At 47.0% G+C, this 20,951-nt stretch overlaps 1 protein-coding gene across 3 annotated transcripts in view; it reads left to right on the plus strand.

Moving 5' to 3' along the window:
* The first annotated feature begins 3,103 nt into the window (after nucleotides 1-3,103).
* Nucleotides 3,104-20,951, plus strand: part of ABAT (4-aminobutyrate aminotransferase) — a 50,360-nt gene continuing 32,512 nt past the window's right edge. The window contains exon 1 of one of the 3 annotated variants that reach the window (XM_066330233.1): nucleotides 3,104-3,173. The gene's annotated coding sequence lies outside the window, so the exon portion shown is untranslated. Of the gene's footprint in view, nucleotides 3,174-10,930; nucleotides 11,026-17,334; nucleotides 17,400-20,951 lie in introns of those variants that run through there. The other 2 variants (XM_066330234.1, XM_066330235.1) reach the window with 2 other exon arrangements.

Here is a 20,951-nt window from a genome sequence, read left to right on the forward strand (position 1 = left end):
TGCCTGAAACCACAGTGCCTGGAGTCAGACTGCCACAAATGTGACAGCCAAATGCTGCTGCTGACTTTAAAGACAGTTATTGGTGTTGAGTGTTGGGTACAGGATATTGAAGACTGCTTCCAAAAAGTGGGTGCTGAATTCCTGTCTGCTTGTTATGGCATGGCAAGGATAACTGCCTGTTTCATAAGCTTGCAGAGATTTTTCAATCTGCAAGTAAATTAAGAAATATTCACTTAATGCTTAGCAATTTGTCTTTAAAATGCACTTCACCTCCTGAATGTGATCATAGTATTTGTAACCTGAACACTTTGGAGGTTCAAGTGAAGTAAGATTTGAGCTACTTCTTGCTGCCAGATTGTCATGGTGTGATATAGGTCCAGAAATTTGTCTTCTTTTATAGACTCATCTTGACCCTGACTTTTTGTGTGTCCTTTGCATCTGTGCTGGAAGTTGGTGCATTAAGAGAATAAAGCTTCCTCTTGAGAAATAACTGCATCTTTGTGCTGCCAGCAGTGCAGTCAGCTGTGTCAGTACAGCACATTGCCTCAGAGAAAGTTTCCCCCAGCAGATGGCACATGGAATTTCTTTAACAACACCAGCACCTAAAGTCACTAACAAAATATCTACATATATAGACGTGTGTATGTTTATTTACACATGGCCCAGGCCAGCCCCACTGGTGTGAGCAAGAAAAAATGCAAAGGAACATCCCTAGCTTGCAAGCAAGTGTATTCTCTAAGCTTCTTGAGCAAATATTCAAAGGGGATACTCATCAGATAGTGAGTAAGATACATAAGATGTTAATAATAATGAGATGTAACATAATTCCTGCCTCAAAGTTAAGTAAATATACATATAGTAAAGTAGACAAGAATGTTGACAGGGAGTTGGACAGAAGATAGCACAAAAAAAGGTAAAGTTTACTGCTCTGTTCTTGTTGTGTGGGATGTCAGCAGGTTTACATTTTAGGATGATCAGAATGGGCACCAAGAAATTATCTGCTCTCTATTCCCCTCAAAGCAGATATATTCATCTGAGAATCTTGATAAGTGTTTGTTATCAAAGGCTCTCATCATTGAGATCCTGTACTTCTCCCTGTAATCTGTTCTAGTGCTTCCTTATCCTTTATGATTCAAATGCCTTGCTGCCATCTGAATGGCTAAACTGCCGCCTCTCTTGCGATTTTGGACCATTAAATCTTTCTTGCTGGAATAAACTGACAGACATAAGGGTTCTGGGCAGAGTAAGTGGAAATGAGGAGGCGTAGATGGCCTAGCCTCTAGTAATGTGTGCAGGGACAGAAGGATCTTCTAACACCATCTGCAAATTGATGGTGTTGCAGCACAGAAGGACAGCTCCAGCCTCTCAGAGCCTGCAGCTTGTGTCCTCTCCAGCTCTCCCGTCTAGTGGCCTTCAGCTGCTCTGCCACAATAGCTGCTCCAGGATAATCCTTGGAGCCTTCCATGGGGACAGTTGAGGGCTGGGCAGGGTCTGACAGCTCCTCTCTCTTGTGACTGAGTGTGCATCCTTAGGAATCCCAGCTCTGGGGAGTCACCCGGACAGGGAGAGGGTGCCCGTGTGCTGCTCACAGGAGAGGGCACAGAGGTGTGCATTTCAGCTCTTACTGGCCTTTTGTAGCCAGGTCGTAGGTTTTGAAGAAAACCAAGCCTATGAATGAGACGTGGAATTCTGTAAGATGAGAGTCCAGGTAGGGTTCAACATGCTTGCCATAGGTTCTGTCGAGGACAAGGTACATAATAATGTTTATTACTGTGTTGGAGCTTCAAGGGCAGCATTATGGCAGCAAAAAGCACATTGCTGTAGCAGAACCAGCAGCTGAGCAGAGGGGCTCGGTATGGGATTTGAGCTGCTTCAGTCCACTACTGTCCACAACAAAAACGTGTTTTGTCTAGGCCAGGCTTAAATGCTGGTGAAGCTTTGGGTTTCAAATCTGGACTTTAACATCACGCTGGGTTTAATTTGAACTTCTAATCAGAATTAGAAGACCAAGAGACTTTCTCAGTTGCTGCCTTTGCTAAATTAAGTAGGTCCCAAGTGGCAGCAGGTAAATACGAGGCAATAAGGAAAGGACAGTGGGTCTTTGTGGAGCTGTAACAGCGCAGGCACGGATTCCCATCGCGGTTAGGAAACAGGCTCCGCTCCGCTGCCCTTGTCGCGGATGCGCGGTGGCCCACGGAGCAGGGAACGCAGGGAGGAAGGTGGGCAGCCCCTTGCCGAGCGGCCACCAGCGCCCCGAGCCCCGCCGGCCCCGCTGTCCCTGAGGGTCCCCGCCGGCCCTGAGGGGCTCCGCTGTCTCTGAGGGTCCCCGCTGTCTCTGAGGGTCCCCGCGGGCCCTGAGGGTCCCCGCCGGCCCTGAGGGTCCCCGCTGTCCCTGAGGGTCCCCGCCGGCCCTAAGGGGCTCCGCTGTCTCTGAGGGTCCCCGCTGTCCCTGAGGGTCCCTGCTGTCTCTGAGGGTCCCCGCTGTCCCTGAGGGTCCCCGCGGGCCCTGAGGGTCCCTGCTGTCTCTGAGGGTCCCCGCTGTCCCTGAGGGTCCCCGCCGGCCCTGAGGGGCCCCGCCGGCCCTGAGGGGCCCCGCCGGCCCTGAGGGTCCCCGCTCTCCCCGCCGGCCCTGAGGGGTCCCACCGTCTCTGAGGGTCCCCGCCAGCCCTGAGGGTCCCCGCCGGCCCTGAGGGTCCCCGCTGTCTCTGAGGGTCCCCGCCAGCCCTGAGGGTCCCCGCTGTCTCTGAGGGTCCCCGCCGGCCCTGAGGGTCTCTGCTGTCCCTGAGGGTCCCCGCCGGCCCTGAGGGTCCCCGCTGTCCCTGAGGGTCCCCGCCGGCCCTGAGGGGCCCCGCCGGCCCTGAGGGTCCCCGCCGGCCCTGAGGGTCCCCGCTGTCTCTGAGGGTCTCCACTGTCTCTGAGGGCCCCCGCCGGCCCCGCCCCTCACGCCCCGCCCCGCCCCTCCCGGCGGGGGCGAGCCGCGGCCGCGCTCTCCCATTGGCCACGGCTCGTGCGGGGCCGCAGACGGCGGCGCTGATTGGCTGCGCGGCAGGGCGGGGCCGGGGGCGGCGGGGCCGGCGGGAGCGCGGCCGGCGCAGCCCAGCCCAGCCCGGCGCAGCCCGGCGCGGCCGCCGCAGGACGCGCAGCCCCACAGGACGCGCCGCCCGCACCTCCCGGTGAGCGCCCCGACCGCGCGGGGCCGCGCACGGCCCGCTGCCTTCACCGCCCGTCGCTCCCGCCCGGCAGCGGGACTCCCCGGGAGGCCCCCGTCTCTCGCCGCCTCCATCCCCGCAGGCGGCGGTGCCCGCGTTGCCGGGCCAGCCCCGCGTCCCCCGCCGCTCGCTGATGCCCTTCGGCCGGCTCCCCGGCCCGGCGCACTCTGCGGGGAGCGGGGCGGCGCCGGGCCGTGATCGCGGGCTTTCCGCTGGCGGGCGGGGGTGGCGGGGGCCGGTGCCGTGCTGCCCGCTCGGGGGCCCTGCCCTGCCCTGCCCTGCCCTGCACCCCGGCCCGTCCCCGCGGACCCTGCGCACCGCGGGGCGCAGGACGGCGCGTTGTTCCCCGCGTTCGGCCGCGCCGGAGGCGGCTTTGGGATGCTCCGTGCCTCGGCAGCTGGGCCCCGGCACGGACCTGCGGCCAGGAAAGGGCGGAAAAGGGAACGCGAGGGCACAAAACCCGTGAGAAAAGAGCTGCGTGCCGTGGGGACAGCGACACTGGCTGTGCGTGGAGGGCGCCCCTGCTTGAGGTGTTGCAGGCAGCTGAGTAATGGTGTCAGCGGAGGCCTGGTGCTGCACTTCAGCCGAGGTTCCGCTGGCCTTTTCAGCGTCCTGTTCTCCAGCTGGTGCCGGTGATGCACAACCCAAGCCAATACTTCATGCTTTGGTTTGATACATCTTTAGCATCACTTCCCTTACAGCGCTTAAAGTGGCACGGGGCTCTTCAGCCAGAGCTTTACCTCTGCCTCGCCTCTTGGCTTTTACCTCTGTGATTCTCCATCTCTGTTTATGAAATAAACAGAGAAGGAAATGGTATGTAAAGAAACTGAACTACTGTGGGAGATTTCCAAGTAATTTTGTAATCAGTAATGAATGTTCAGACTCGCAAATATTGGATTTTGCCCTGCAGTTCAAAGGCACAGTTGATGGGTATGGACTCTTAAAAGGGTCTTTGCTCTTACAGTTTGAAGCAAGGAATTTGGTAAAGGTTAAAAGCCAACTAGTATAGAAGGAAGGTAATAGTAGGATTACCTTCTGGAAACTCTGCAGTAAGGAAATTACCTATTGAAGCCTGTTATAATCTGGTTATTGTATTATAAATTGAATGGCAGTTTTGCAGTGCTTATTACATTGGTTTATTGTTGTAATTGTCTTTTCTGTAGTGTGAGTATTGGGCAAATTCTGTTTGGGAGGCAGTTTGTCTTCTCTGCCTGGAGTTACAAATGGAGACGTGGAGGTCAGTGGTTCAAATGCTGGATCTCAGCTCACCATACTGAAGCCCAGCATATGCAAAGAAGGATAATACCTGGATTTTATAGTGTTCTCATCCTCAGTGTTTAAAGCACTCCTCAAACATCACTGGTCTGACTGTACAGATACGGAAGCTGACAGAGATACAGGGAGAACAAGCTGTTATTGCAGGTTACATGCTGGGTAGCCCTGTGAGCTGGGAATCAGTGTTCAGGTTTTCTGTGCCTGCAGTCTGTGTGTGGCTCCTGCTGGACAATCCTGAGTGCAGAGGACAGTGATTCAGAGATCTGCAGATAAATGGAGACCTGAGTCAGTGCGTGTGCGGTGTGATTAGATGAGCTGACCTCTTGTAAAATACGTGTGGGGAAATGCAATAAAACTGTTCTATTAGTCTTTCATTAGGCCTTTAGTCTTCTGAAGGATGGTGGCCTCGGAGGCATACTGTACAGTGAGGTGTCTTGTGCATCCAGACACAAAGTAAACTCAAATAAGTGGATAAAATTGGATATTTATGCCCAGAGGCAGTAAGCAAGCACAGCATGCAAATAAACACCAAGCAAATCTGTAGGTGTCCTGCTGGCAGCTGGGCTGTCATTGGGCAAGGAGAACATCCTGATCTGGATTTTTTCAGAAGCAGGGAGGAATTCAGATTCTTGCCTGCCATGTGTATGTTCATTCAAACCAGCTCTTGCTGCCCCTGCCAGCAGCTTGGGGGGTCTCCAGGTGGTTCCCCTTGTCCTGTCTGTGTGGTGTGGTGCTTAACAGCCAAGTTTGAGAGCAGTTTATCCAATGCCTCGTGTCCTGTAGCTGCCTATGTGTGCAGGTGCAGCTGCACAGGCACCACTCCTGCCCTGGGAGTGCAGAGTCTTCCTCTGGGTTTGTGCTCTGGGTGTTGGGCCTGAATTAAAACAGCTCAGGTGATGTCATGATGTACCTCTGCCACTGCTCAGCCTCATAAATTCAGGGATTATTAGAGTACACGGCTGCCCTGTGGCCAGCTGGATCTGTTTCTTGGCTTCTGAGCTTTGTTTCATGAACTCTAGGATTGAGAGTCCATTCCAGAAACACTGTTAAAATTTTTTGTCTGTTTCAATTACAAATTAAATTCCCTTTCTTTCTTACCAGCGTGAAAACAGCTTGTGGAAGTGTGTCAGGAAAGAAGGCTGTTGAGTGGCAGTATGTGTCTGTGCTGTATGAACAGGGTAGCACTCACTGTTGTATCTCTGTTGTAAAGATACACCCCAGTTGTATCTTTAAATCTTGCTGGACTGGCTGTGTACCAGAAACTTTAAATCAAATGGGGACTCTTGGAACTTGGATGAATCTCCTTTGCTCTTGGCTTTGCCTTTGTCAGAAGGAGCAGGGAGGAGAAAGGAATAGATCTTGAGTAATTCTCAGATTTCACGTAAAACCTTTCTCATCATTGTTTTCAAATGCGTTTTTGTTCCTCCTTGTATGTTGCACCTTGTCTGTCTCTGTGCACAACTTTTGTTCAAGCAGGCTTTTCCAGCAGGGCCTGTTCTTCTTCTGCAGTTCTTTTTAAGCTCTTAAGAGTTTTTCAGGCATAGTGATAAGTCTGAATCAAATAGTGAGGTGTCTTATCCCATTTGAAAGAATAAGTGACATAAAAGAGCTGGGTTCTTTCAGAAGGAAGGCAGCTGGTGCTGATGTGTAGGGAGCTGTGAAAGTACAGGCAAGTAATGCAAAAAATGACACATCAGGAGCAGTGAAGCCTAAAGACCAAGAATCCACCACACAGATAATTATTACAGTGGGCTCATTGCCTGTGGAAGGATGGATATGCTTTAAAAGTTATGTAACAGATTTATCTTTCCAGAGGCTGAAAACACCCTATTCTTTTTACAGATGGATCTGCTTTCAAATTTCTCTTCTTTATGTACAGAAGAGGTTGCCTTAGGGGTCAGAGCTGCTACCAACCAAAAGGAGATAATTCTTCCAGCTACTGTTCTGTGGCTTGAAAACCACCTCAGTCCTCTCTTGGTTTTCTGAATGTTGTTGTTGGTTTTATCAGATCGTGGTCCTTTTGCCTGAAATGACAGCTGTGGTCCAGGAAAACGGAGAAAGTGATATTTTCTTAGCCATATGGTGTTTGTGCAAAAATAACAGTATTCTGGGGGTTTTCCAAAGCACGCAAAGTGTCTAAAACAGAGAATATTGTTGTAAACTATTTCTGTGGCTTTCAGGCTCTCTTTGGATCTGTGGGAGTCAGGTTCTGTACTGTATCCTTTTATTAGATTGCTTGTCTTTCCTTTCACAAAATATTTTGCTTTTCATTTTCCATATTTAGCCACTACTAGAAATCCAGCAGAAGAGTGAGGTAGGAATCTTGCTTGTGTGTTGCAGCTCTTGGCTGTGTGGAAGAAGCAGCTTGTCTCTCTTGCTGTCCAGTGGAGATACATCTACTTGCACCAAGGAGAATATTTTCGAAGGGTATGATGTTCTTTTTGAAAAGAACTCTCACTTTTTGAAGCATGAAATTTAGGTTCTCTTTTCCTATTTTTTTTTTCATTTGGAGTATTTTGAATTTTGTGTGTGACAGCTTCTACTGCCATAAGTTCTGTTGTGGAAATGAATGCATATCCTAGCAAGGCTGGACAGTCATGGAATTATTTTATGGCATCAGCAAGGAACTGGTCTCATTAAGTGCCTTTGTGAAGGGTTAGGGTTGGGCACCTGCAGTGTCCAGGACACAGGTCTGCCCTAGTGAAGAACTCCACTTCTATAAAATTATAAAGCTGTGCTGTCCTGTTTGATGTGAGAAAGCACCAAAGTCACTCAACTAAAAGTACTGCCTTTAGTAAGTGAATGCTGTCAGCTTGAGGAAATGTGAACTTAGTTTTCCACACTTAATTCCCCTTTGTAATGTCCTCTGCCATTATTTCAGCGAATTTCTCTCAGTTTTTATGCAGGAGATAAAGTATTTGTGTAGTGAGTGCTTGTATTGTATCAAACTCCTCCTTGGGGCTCTGGCTGAAGGGCAGTGCACGATGGAACTTCTCTGGCAAGGTGCAAGGCACTTTGAAGACAATAAAGCTTCAGACTTGGTGACTTTCCCTTTTAAGATATTGTGATTTTCCTGAAATGCAACTTGGCGTTGGCAGGGAGTGTTTACCTTCTTGTGACTCTTGGGAAACTTGGCAGTTTAAACACTAACATCTAGTTCAGCTGGTGTTTCTGGGAGATGTTCTGCAGCTTGCTGAAGAATTCCTGTAAAAAGTCAGTGTGTCTCAAATACACTCCAGGTGACAGGATGAAGTGCCAAATTTACCAGTTTAGCTGTGTAGCTGTAATGCTGAGTGTAGAAAAAACTTCTAAACCTATCTCCAGCTTTCCCTTATCTCAAACACTGGAAAATATTTCTAATTCCAGCAGGGATTTCCCTTACTGTCTCCAAACAAAGTTCAGTTTTAATTTTACAAATGAAATGACATTGCTTTGCAGCTGTTGTGCCCATATATAATTCTGTTTTGCTTAGGAATTTTTTAGCAATGGCCTCAGAATGCCTGAAGTGTGAAACCTGGTGAGTTAAAATACCTTGAAAATTGGCTAGATAATAGCAAAGGAATTGGGCAATCCTTACCTGGTACCTGCTGGAATACACTAATCCAATTTGACCTTGGCCAGCTTGGCTTGTGCCAGTGTGCCTTTTCCAAGGTGTGGGCAGCTGCTGGAACCCGTAAGAGGATGCCTGTTGTGGGAGTGCCCCCCTGAGATGTCTTCCCAAGCAGAAAGCTGTTCCTTTGCCTCAGGAGGGGGCTGCTGTTGTGGGAGAAACCTGGATGTGCTTCCTTTGGTTTATAGTGAATTTATATTCGGCACTGACTCCCTTGGGGTGCCTTTTGCTGGGTCAGTGGAGGGGTTTGGGTTCAGGTTCTCGTGTCAGTCTGCTCTCTGTTCCCCCCCTAGCTGTGTGGGCTGGGTTTGGGAGCATGGATGATCCTGGAATCAGGATCAGAGCTTCTCTCCTGCATTTCCTTTCATCTCTTATGCCATCTGCATGTCACTCATGTCACATGAGCACCAGATTTCTACTCCTGGAGCCTTTCAGCCTGCCCTCAGTGTCAGTGTGATGTGCTCTCCACTTCCACTGCTCTTCCCACACACCTTTGCAGCCCTTGTGTTTATGGTGTATCAGATCTGTTTTAAGAGCTCTTTGTCCTACCTGTCAGCTCTAGAAAGAGATGCTTGTGCCTAGAAGACCATTATATCCCTGCAGGAGGCACAGCAGAACATCCACTGTCCTGCTGGTGTGGAAAGAGAAGCTGGCAGGGGGAGAGGTGCTGCTCTGCCCATGGTGGCAGTGGACAGCCCAGCCTGGACTACACAGCTACCTGTGGGTGGAATGTTTACAGGAAACCTGGAAAAGTGTTACCCAAGAGTGTGGATTGCCAGCATGAGGTTTTCTTTCTAGTTGTTTGTTGGAGTATTGGGGTTTATTCAGGGCTTTTTTTTTTTCCACTCCCCTTGTAACCTTGGTTTCATCACTGGTTTCTCACAGAACAGAATAGTGAGTGTTGGGAAAACACATAAATTAGTGATGATGTTTTTGTGGTGTCCTATTTTTGATGTTTGGCTCAATTTTAAAGCATCCAGGTTCCATCAGTAAGCGTTGCACTGGGCAAAGCACAGGCCAGAGAGTTCCTCATGGAAGTTTCTTCCCCACTGCTGGCTGATTTCATGCTGCCTTTGTTGCCTGTAATCTTTATATAAAACCACCTCTTCTTCTTCTTTTTTCCTCCCAGCAAATGAACAATCCTACAGATTTATTTTTTTTTTCACAAGAGATAACCACCTTTTGCCCTTCCAGGTCTTTTCCTTTCTGAATGAGGCAGTGCAATAATACAGGCTTCAGAAGCCACTGAGGAAAACAGGAAAAGAAAATTAGTTTGCAGGGAAAGGAAAGAATAATATCCCTCATTGGTATTTGTAACTCATCAAGCTCAATTTTGATTAAAGACTCTGAACATCACCACAGCATGCCAATTTTGGCTTCCCCTTTTAGTGAAAGATGAAGTGTGAGGAAGTTCTTGGCAGCATCTCTTGACAACAAACACAACTGAAATCAACTCATATGTTCTAATTGGTCTGGCAGTACTGCAGAAATGTGCATAAGTAACATAAATATCGTGAAAATTAAGTATTTTAAACAAACTTGGTGTAACGTAATAGCAGTAATAGTTTCTGTTTGTGTTATGTTTTCTCCCAATTTGTCTGCCAGGTTCTTTCTGAAATAATGGGAACCAGCCATCTTGTTCTTCTCTGTTAACTCACTTCCACATCTGTCATGAATACACTTTTTTGCAAGGTTCTTGCTTCATATTGATGTTGTGATGTTCACAAAAAAAAAAAAAAATTAAGACACTGAGAGCAGGATGGAGGCAGTAAGTTTGTATTGAAGCATTTTTAAGAGCTCTCACTGTATTTATCTGATCATATAAATGATTGCCTCAGTGGGAATTGGAGAACATGACAGGTCAAAAAGCTGTTAGAAACCAAACCAAACTGCTCTGGACAGATTTCAGGCATAAGATGCTTTATGGCAACAGGCCAGAGGGTAATCCTGCCACGGGGTGCTGTGGCCATGCAAGCCATGACTTCTCCATCCTTAACAGCTTCATCACTTCAGCCAAAGCTGAGCACACACACACTGATGAGCCCCTGTGGCAGGTGTGAGGGATGGGATTTACCTGTATGGACCATGCTGCAGGTGTGAGGGATGGGATTTACCTGTATGGACTGAGCTGCAAGTGTGAGGGATGGGATTTACCTGTATGGACCATGCTGCAGGTGTGAGGGATGGGATTTACCTGTATGGACCATGCTGCAGGTGTGAGGGATGGGATTTACCTGTATGGACCATGCTGCAGGTGTGAGGGATGGGATTTACCTGTATGGACAGAGCTGCAGGTTTGAGGGATGGGATTTACCCTGTAAGGATCATACTGCAGGTGTGAGGGATGGGATTTACCTGTATGGACCATGCTGCAGGTGTGAGGGATGGGATTTACCTGTATGGACAGAGCTGCAAGTGTGAGGGATGGGATTTACCCTGTATGGACCATGCTGCAGGTGTGAGGGATGAGATTTACCTGTATGGATTGAGCTGCAGGTGTGAGGAATGGGATTTACCTGTATGGACCATGCTGCAGGTGTGAGGGATGAGATTTACCTGTATGGATTGAGCTGCAGGTGTGAGGGATGGGATTTACCTGTATGGACCATCCTGCAGGTGTGAGGGATGGGATTTACCTGTATGGACCATGCTGCAGGTGTGAGGGATGGGATTTACCTGTATGGACAGAGCTGCAGGTGTGAGGGATGGGATTTACCTGGTGTGAGCTGCCATTCACTGTCGTGTTCTCCCCTCTCAGCTCCAGTATAAAGCCAGCCTTGTTTTTTGCTCCACAGCTATTGCTGCAATGCAGCTTCCTGGGGAGAGAAATAGGATTACACAATCAGAGTGTGCTGCTGGAGGTAGGAAAGCAGAGGATGAGCTGGGCTCGGATGAACACCACATTCCTTGTTTGCAGGGTGGTTTTACCAGGTAATGGATCTACAGGGGAACAAATCTTTGTTCTGTGGTTTGGGCACTGGGTATTGGAAGGGGCTGCTGGAACATGATGCTTCTGCCTTGGCTGTTGTGAAAAGCAGCTGAAGCACAACACAGAAGGAGCTGGTTTAGTGTTACAAAGGGAGGGAGCAGAAGCAAGTGCAGATGATGACAATCAATGCTGGGGGCTGCATTCATGTTACAGGGCCTTTGACTGGGAAGGACTTTACTGACTGCAGCAGCAGTCTGTGCATTGCAGTAACTATCACTGAAAAAATCCTGTGCTTTTCTTCTTTCAATAATGAAATTCAAATGCCATTTCCATTTCCTCGTAGCTGTAACAGGAGACTGCTTGCCTAATTTCTTACCAGTAATTTATTTTTTCCTTTGTCCAAGAAAGTGATTGTAAAACACCTCTTGTTTCTGATGCAGGCTGTAGGGTTCCTGCTGTTTATTTATTCCTAAAATTGGACCAATACCTGATTGTGTATCAGTTTAGAATTCATTGTTTTGCTTCTCTGTAGGTTTTGGTGTAGTGGGACTTGCTCCAGTCAAAATAGGCAAAGGCCATGGGTTCCATGGGTAGGTGATGGTTCAACAAGAGTCAACCGTGGTGGCTCCTCAGGGTGGACTTCTTGTTTCTCACACTGCTTGGTTGTTTCCTTTCACTGGTGTGCTCTGAGCTGCACTTGTGACTCCACTGGACACTGAGAAGGGTTTGGTAATTTTTCTTCCCCAAATTAGGAATCACTCTGGTCTGGATGGGAACAGGCGGCAGGAAAGCTAGCTCAAAGTGAGGTTGTTCAGAAAAGAAGCTCAGAAGGTGCTACTGCCCTTCAAACCCAAGGCTGGTTGCATCATTTTGGGATGCAGCACTTGGCATAAAGTATCTTTTTTCCCTCAGAAAATATGCAGAGAGAACGAGTTTCCAGAGTGATCTGATAAGTGCTAGGAAATGGCTCACAGCTTCAGTTTTGTTGTTCCAAACGGAAAAGAGAGGAGAAAGAAGCTGTTTGTTATATCTGGTGGAAATCCACATGCAGCCTTGCATAACTGATCCCCTGCTCTGGCTGGGGAGCAGGATTAGCAGGCTTGCAGCCACGTTCCTCTCTTCTCTTGCGAAACTCCAACCTCTGAATATCTTTTATTTATTGTCACTAGTTAACAGCAAAGAGGGAAAAGGGGCAGCTTAAGGTGATACTGACACTGCCAAATCACATGATGTATATCTTCTGTGAAGAATTACAGGATTACTGGTAAATCCTGCAATTGCATCCTTTTGGTGAAACCCTGATTTTATGGAGGAGAAGGGAAAATTGCTGATTTTCATTGCCTGAAGTTCTGTGACAGTGCCCTCTTGAGAGAGGGTAAGTACCAGTAAGGGCAGGACTCTGAACCACTCCCTGTCCCATTGTGCTAATGCTGATTACTTTTATAAGCTACCCTTAGGACAATAAACATCTCCCATAAAAAGTTTTTGTTAAATAAATAAACCAGCTGTTTAATCTAACTACTGGCCATACTGGGGTAGTTATCCTGGGTTTGCTTGCCTCTGTTTAAGCAGCCTCTCTTAACATCACAGTTATACAAGGCATCCTTCATCAGTTTCTTGATTCCAGGCCCCTCTTCTCTTACCGCAGCGAGTAACCTGGACTTAAATTAGAACTTCTGTAAAGATTTGTCTTAAAGATTTGTCTTAAAGAACTTCTGTAAAGATTTGTCCAAATCCTTATGGAAGTTTTCTCAATACTGGTTAAGACTTCTTAACTGCCTAAACTGCATAAAATTTCCACTTGGATGTGCCAGACTGAAAAGCAGAGCCCAGTTTCTTGTGGCTGTCAGTGTTACCGTGAGAGCTGAGGATGTAGTAGAGATGCACCTCCATGAGCCTTCAGCAGTGAGTTCAGCCATTAGCACACTTAGTAAGGTCCAATTTATCTCCCCAAATTTGTGTTCAGGTATTTAATGCCTGTCTGATAATGCACCAGATTCATTAGCTTGGTTAAACAGGCAATGTATAAGGAGTAAATAAGCACAGTTCATGCAGCAGCCTTGTGGATTTTTCCCTAGTGGGTAACTTTCAGGTTTTGATCACAAGAGAGTCTTCCAGTTCCCCGTTTTTCTACCTTGCCTTTAATTCAGCAGAGTTCTTTGGCTCATTCCCAACTCTAGTTTTGTGAATGGGCCCAGTGAATTAAAAGGGACCACTCGAGAAACATATATCTTGCTGATTCAGATTGGCACTAGTTTCTTTCTCCATCTGGAGGCCAAAAATAATGTTCTAAACATAAGGGAACTTGATAACAGAGTCTTTTTAACATTGTGTACATATCTGTTTCCTGAACTGATTTGAAAACTCCCCAACTGCTGTTAAAGGAAATGGAAAACTCCTTTTCACCTATTGCCTGAATAAACAGGAAAGAACAGGACTTTGGAGTTGTAGAATTTCATAGTAATTTTGCTTAATTCCTATATCCCTTTCCTTTGGAATGTGAAGTTCTCATGTTTAATGGGAATTAAAGCAGTTGCCAGCTGAAGAACAGAAGGAGGTGATCCCCCTGTCCCTGGGTCAGTGTGAGTTCCAGCAGTTACTCATTAGTGAGTAGTGCAGGTGCAGTTCAGGTGTGCCCAGCACATGTACAACCTCTGACTTTTTCAAGCTCAACATCTGCCCTCCAAATGAAATCCCTGCAGTTGGTGGTATTGATTGTGCTGAATTCCACTCTGTTCATGAGCCTTTTAACTTTTTCATGAAAGAAAAACTGTCTCCATCCATGGAGTGTAAAATTATTGGATGTGCTAGGGTAGGAAGCAGCACTCTTTCCCACAAAGCTAAGCAATCCAAGTTGTCCCTTTTATTTTGTTTTGCCCTTCATAGTAATCCTCTTTGGCCAAATAAAATCCATATCCTACTGTCTGCAAATGGTTTGCTCAGATTTTTGTCATTACCTTGGGGTCAACATTTATATAGTCTTACTTTGTTTCCTTCCAACTGCATTGAAATACTTTTTAATATGTTTTAAGGTAAACCTAGTGATTACTGCTCACAGCACCTAAAAGTTGATATGATGCTCCAGTTTGTGCTATATTTCTAATCCAAATACAAACCCTTAAGAGAGGCATTGATTTCACACTTCATGCAGGTTTGGGGTCCTGAGATCCTGCTGTTGAGTCTTGTGGCCCCTCTGTTTTTTGAAGGAGGATTAAGATTTGGTGCTGAGTATCCTTCATGCTTTGCTCTCTGCTTTGTGATACTGATGGGTTTTGTTCCCGTTTCTTGCAGACGTGTATGACATTTAGGATTTTGACATCTTGTCTCTACCCTGGAGCTGCTATTTCTGAAAACTGAATTCTTCTCAAGTATTGTAGCTGTGTTTTTTTAAATGTTTTGTTTTTCTTTAAAAATGTGTAGTGGATACTTTCTAGGATGTGAGGCAGGGGTTAAGGAAGGTTGTAGAGTTGCTGCTGGAATTTGCCATCATTTGCAGTGAAATGCATTGGTAACACAGTAAACCTTCCAATATTTTCCATAAAAACAAAATATCTTTGTTTTTATGGAATATCCATGTGCTTCTACTTGGTGTTGTGGACCAGCCTGGCCAGAATCTGCTCCTCATTTTGCCTCATATCATCATCCTGTATTTCAGAAGGACTTTTGTACCATTGATACAGAGAAATATACTAACAGTTGGTTCTACTGGAGCTGGAGATTACTTTTTAACAGTGGAGGATTGTGTAATGAGTGAGTCTTCCCTTGACAACTGCAAATCAGAGCAGAATGTGAACTTAGTGCAGGTAGTTGGCCACATCCTTTCCAATGACAGACTGTTCAAATAGAATTCATTACCACTGTTCTCTTGATTAAATCAAATGCAAGTCCATGGGGTTTTTGTTACAGCTCCCACTTTAGTGAACTGCACATTTTTAACACATCTTAGATAATTTAGAACAGCAAGGATTTAGGCTGTACCCAGGAAGTGGCAGTTTGCTGTTAAGCCATTTGATGCAAGGGTTAAAGCCAAAGAAATCCACTACAAATAAAAGTCTACAACAGAACTGTTGTCTCTCTGCAGGGTGGGTTTCCAAGCAGTTGGACACGACATGGCTCAGCACCATGGGGCACAGTGGTGGCTGGAGTCTCTAGGTGATGTTGCCATATAACTTGTTAGCACTTTGCAGCACAAATTACTCCTCAATCCAGCATCATTTTGTTTAATGAGTTCTGCCTCACATCATCCACGGCAACACTCACCAGAGGCACAAGAGCCTCAGTCTTCCTTAGGAGCTGTAATCCTGATTGTTACTACGCTGAATAAGTGCAGTAATAAATCACTGCCACAATGAATTGGTCTTGGTTTCAGTGGTTTATACATGGTATGTCTAAGCACCTATAGCTTTTCTCTGTCCTTCCCCCTCTGCTTTGTGATGTGTACCTGCATTAACAATCTGTCTGAATAGGATTGTGGCACTTTCTCTGGTGGATTATCTGGCTAACAGGTTCAGTTTACAGCCACCAGTTTGTTCTGACGAGTGGTAACCAATACAGGCCAGTTTAAATGTGTTGTTTACAGTCTGTGTATGTAATTAAAAACAGATTTTAAATTATGAAGGTGAGAGATGAGGTCCAGTTCTTATTTTGGATCAAATCAGCTGCTCGTTATGGGATCTGTCTTACAAATAACTGCAGTCCGGGCCCATTTCTTGAGAGTTGCTCCCAGTACTCATCTGAGATCCCACGCTACAGTCTCCAGCAAAGGAGAAGGGAACTAGAACAGGATTAACCACATTGGATTCTCTTTCTTGTTGGTGTTAGTGCCATTTGGATTGGCAGTTTGTCTGGACACTGATCAAATTGTCCATTTTGTGTAGAAAAGCTCTGGAAAACAACATGATGACTTTAAACCTTGGATGTAAATGGGTTGTGTGGATGCTGGTGTGGCATCTGTTGGTGTGTAAATGACCTGGCCCAGGTAGTGTTACAAGGGAGACAGTGCAGAGTGTGTCTGCTCTATCTGGGTGACTTTGTCCCTCCCTGTTCCCGTGTTGGCACAGTGACCATCACAGGGACATTATCTGCTTCCTGTAAGCATTGCATCTTCCGTCTTTGTCCCTTGCTGCTGCTGTCTGTCCTTGTCTCTGCCTGCCTCAGGCCCTTCCTTGTGCCCCACTCTGCTCGTGCTGAGCCAGCAGCACAAGTCTGGGGCTCACTCTGGCTGCTCCCTCCTCTCCCCCCTTGCAGACAGGCTGGGACATCTCAGTCCAAACCCAGAGCTGAGGAGACATCCTGCCCGAGTGTTGCTGCCCACAGCTGGATCCTACAGAGGCTGAAGCAGGAGCCCAGCTCGGATCTGGTGCAGTGCAGCCCTGCCTGTTGGGGGTACAGCTCCCCCTCCTCTGCTCGAGCCCTTTTAATGCCCTGATTACCGAAGTGGGTAAATCACCACCTCGCTTGTAATAATTACAGATTTCCTCCGTGATTTTTCACTCGTCGGTTGCCACAGCAACCGTGCAGTGGCTGGGCCGAAACGCTGTCACAGGGATTTAAATCTGAAGCGGCTCAGCCTCTCCTCGTTCTGGCGCATCTTCCCTTTTGCCCCCCGGCACCATGGCAACCTGGTGATGGTAGCCCAGCCTCGGCCGTGGCACCCTGTGCTGCTTTTCCCTGCATCCCCGTGCCTGGAGGGGTGATGCTGGTGTTGTGTGGGTGTCCGCATCCCCCCATTCCTGTCAGGAGCGGTGTGCAGCGGGCGGTGCTGCTGGGATGCGTGCTGCCCGCCGTGCTGCCCGCACACCACCTGAAGGGAATGGACCAAACCAAGGTTATCTGGTGACAGTCACCCTCAGGATATTTGCAAACCAGAGTAAAAATAAGGGGTTTAGGCACAAAACCTGTTCTTCAACTTCCACAGTTGTTGGAAACTAAGGAGCCATTTCAAACCTTAACGCAGTCTGGCTCTGCGTCTCAGAATTTGTTTTCAGAGAGCTGCTGAGGAGGCTTTCGGATGAACTGGGACACCCACATTCCAGAGCCAGATGCTCTCAGGTTTGAGGCGACTCGGGTGTTCCTCTCTGCTGGCTTTGGCTGAGCACAGGCTGTAGCTGCCAGGAGCTTGTTCCATTAACCTTCATTAACTGGGGCATCCCCCCCTGGCTGGGCTGCGGGGCTGCAGCTCAGGGCTTCCTCTGGGTGATGCCTGTCCCCGCTGCGCCGCTGCTGCAAGGAGCTGGCAGCAATGGCATTCCTCAGCAGCAGCAGCCTGCACTGAAGGGAAGCAAGCAGTGAAGCAGGGAGCAGCACTTCCAACCCAGGAGCTGGCTGTGAGGAGCTTGGGAGCAGCACTTCCAACGGGAGTTTGCATCCGAGTCCTGTAAGTGCCTTTGCCGTGTGCCCGCGGGCGGTGGGGTGGGCACAGAGCCTGGCCACACTCCGTGTCCAAAGGGGAATTTGGGCATCCGTCTTTGAGCAGGTCTGTGTGTTGTTACATGCCGTGGATATACCAGGCTAGCTGCTCCTGGTTTGTTTTCTGGACCTCTTGTGCAGGAAATCTCCTGCGTGGCTCTGCTTTTCCGTGTCCTCAGCTGGAATGGGGGTCACCTTGAGAAACCACAGCTCTCACCCCGCTGAAGATGTTCTCCTTGGTTTGGTGCAGGCTGTCTCCAAATGAGCTATTTTATGCCTTATGGCACAGAAAAATAAACTGGGTTTTTATTTGATGCTGTTTATCTAGGTATTTTCCTGATCTCTGAGGAGGCAGCAGTAAGATGCTAGGAATACAATCTTACAAGGAATATAACTGAATTTCCTTAGAAATACCACTTGGTATTTTGCAATATTTTCATTTTTTCAAAACTACAAAATGCTTGTGGAGCAACAAATCTGAAATGCATGGCTGTGCCATAATTTGTTTAATCCATTGTGAGCTGGACTGTTTTGGTGTGGGAAATGTGTGGAAATGAACAGGCATGGTTTGGGTATGTTGTTGCCATCTGCATTTAAAATAATGGATTTAAAATATGCTTGAGAAGATGTTTAATATAGGCTTGAAGAGATGTTTTTATATGTACCTCACTGGTAAAGTTCACTGAAATATCAATGTGCAGGATTTTTCAGGGGGAACTACAAAGAAATTCCTAAAAAAATTTAGAATTTTTTAGCTAATGTAAGTTTAGTAGTGCATGTTTTTAATCAGCATTTATGTACCATTTTGCCATTTATGTAGGTATTGTTGGCTTTGCATCTGGAGCCTGCCCAATTTCTAGCAGATGCTTTTTCAATTCCATTTTTTCTTTTCTTGAAACAATGTACTTCTTTCACACAGAAGGTAGAGGCACATCTCATCCTACCTTAGCTGTGCCAATAGTTCTTGGATCAAAAAGGAGCTGCTCAGAAGTTTAGTGGGTCACCTGGATCTTAGTGAGCCACAATCACAGCATTCCTTATTCACTGGAATAGGGACCAGGAGTCTTTCCTTAGCCCAGTATTTTTTGGGAGAGGGTAAACAGAGACAAGGGCAGAAAGATTTTATTTTAAGAAGAAAGTAAATTATATATTCATATCCCACCACCAAACCTTGCGTAGAGGGCACCTGAGGAGAAGAACCTGGACACAAGAGTGTGGTGGGACTTTAGACTATAAATGAGTTTTAAAACTTGATGGAAGTTTTCGATGCGCCTGTTCTGGCTTCGCTGCTGGTTCAGCCCTGAGCTGAGTGCAGGTGCCATGAAGTAGGTAGGGATTGTTGTCCTGATGGATACTGGACACTGATTCCAAGCTGTAGGTGTGAGGTTTTCATCTTGTGCAGTGCAGCTTGGTTTGTGCTTTTGCTGCAGTGCTCACAGCAGACTGACTTGAATGCCAGCTGCATGTGGAGAGACGGAAGGGAGCTGTGCAAAAAAAAAAGCAGTTTATTATGCTTTTGTGTGCAGTATTTATTGTTATGTCAAGACTTGAAGGACAAAACCAGTCTCTCCATTTCTGTTCTTCTGAAGACTCACGGGACTGTCCAATGCTGTTGGTGTCAATAAATAAACAGGCAACCCTGAATAACCAGCACTTGAGCTTTACTTGTAACTATGACAACTGTGTCCTTGACAACTTAAGTACAATCATGGAGTTTTCAATTACATCTTGTTCTATACAAAGCCATTAAGATTATTAGAGGCATAAACAGCCTGTCAGCTTGTGAAGTAGTTTTTGACAAAATCCATGTAGGTGGCAGATCCACGTTTCCATGGGCAGGTCTGTTCCTGGAGTTCCTGGTGGGAATTGCCTTGGGGAGCTCTGCAGGCACAGGCTCACCAGAGAGACACACTTGGCTCTTTCTCAGCTGCTGCCCATGAGACTGGGCCAGATAAGTGCTGATCTTCAAATTGCTCAGGGCTGTGTTTTGGCTGTGTCCTGCAGACCCAGCATGTGTCTTTCGGAGTGTCCATGTCTGTCCTGACCCTGTGTGTGGGCTCCACGTTGTGGGGTGCTTGTAGCCACCTTCACTTCTGGAGTACAAGGCCTTGGCCTTGGGTTGGCCAGGTGGGGGATGAGAGTTTCCTTTTCTTTGCTGTGCCCTCTCATGACGATGCTGCCAGGTGCTGTTCTCCTCCAAGTGGAGGGTTCCAGCTCTGTTTTGTGCTGAGTTTGTAAAGACACTTAAAAAGTCTAATGCCAGCCTTTTATGAACACTAGATGTAAATTTTCTTGCAACTTCCTCTTAACAGGACTTTTCAATTCTATTCTACTTAATTTGAGATAACTTTAGCCTAGCTCTGACTGAATTTCTAAATTCTTGGCGTTACTCTTACAGACTTCTCCTGCAAATGCTGTTGTAAGCTAATTCAAATTTATTTCAAAACTACAGTCTGAGATAAAACCTCAGCTGAAGTAAAAGGACCTGTTGTGGTTCATTGTGTGAAACACACAAACAGGTTTTTATAAATGCATAATCTATACTAGACTCTTAACTCTGCACCTGGGACCAAGTGAACTGCAGTTAAATACATCAACATGCTGCCAGGCCTTTTTATTTGCATTGTTCTTTACTACATTTAAGTGCCTAAAGCAGCAAGTCAGGATTTCTAACATCACCCTGTGCTCTGGTAAACTCATTCAGATGTTCCCTGCTTTGATCTGCTGCATGTTGACCCCCCAAAGGAGAGTGAATTTGTGCATTTTCAAACAGTAAGTGCTGTGCTCCTTGGATCTTTTTATGCAGACACCATGATGACATTACATTTCCTGATTCTTCCTCAAATGCAGACTAAGGAAGGACATGATTATGTTGAACAGATGATAGCCTTGACTGTCTTCTACCTTGCCCATGCTTATATTTCTTTGTGAAATTGTGGGGTTGTTCCAGACTCTGGGACCTCCTTGAGCTGTTCATAAAATTAAAAACCTGAGCTAAATCACCTATGTCATTAAAGATGCTTGTTCATGAACACTACAAGCCAGGAGTAGTAGACTTTAACGAGTCCAGGATGGACCTGGGTCCTGCCTTACTTTTCAATATTGTCCTTTTTAGTCTCAGAAACCAGAGCTGACTTGGCTCCTCACTTTGCATTCTTTCTGCTGTTAAAAGGCAGTTGCAGAAAGAGCAGTGTTAAAGCATGCTGAGCTGTGAAACAGAGCCTTGGAGGGACTCCCCCTTGCAGCCTGTCTGTGCCAGCTCACCTGGGAGGTGCCAGGGCAGGCTGACTGTGGGAGAGAGGGTTGGCATTTGGGCACAGTGCTGCTGCTGTCAGCTCTGAGAGAGGGACAGGGCTCTGCAGCCTCTGCACCCACCAACAGCCCCTGTGCAGCTCAGCGTGTGAGCCTAGTGCTGGGTTCACATCCAAGCAAACGGGGCTAAGACATAGTTAGAGATGCTTGAAATTTCACAATTAGCACTTAGCATGACTATACCCTTGCTGTGCAGCCTAGAAAAGTC

The sequence above is a fragment of the Sylvia atricapilla genome, chromosome 15 (assembly GCF_009819655.1).
Source record: "Sylvia atricapilla isolate bSylAtr1 chromosome 15, bSylAtr1.pri, whole genome shotgun sequence".
Taxonomy (NCBI): Eukaryota; Metazoa; Chordata; class Aves; order Passeriformes; family Sylviidae; genus Sylvia; species Sylvia atricapilla.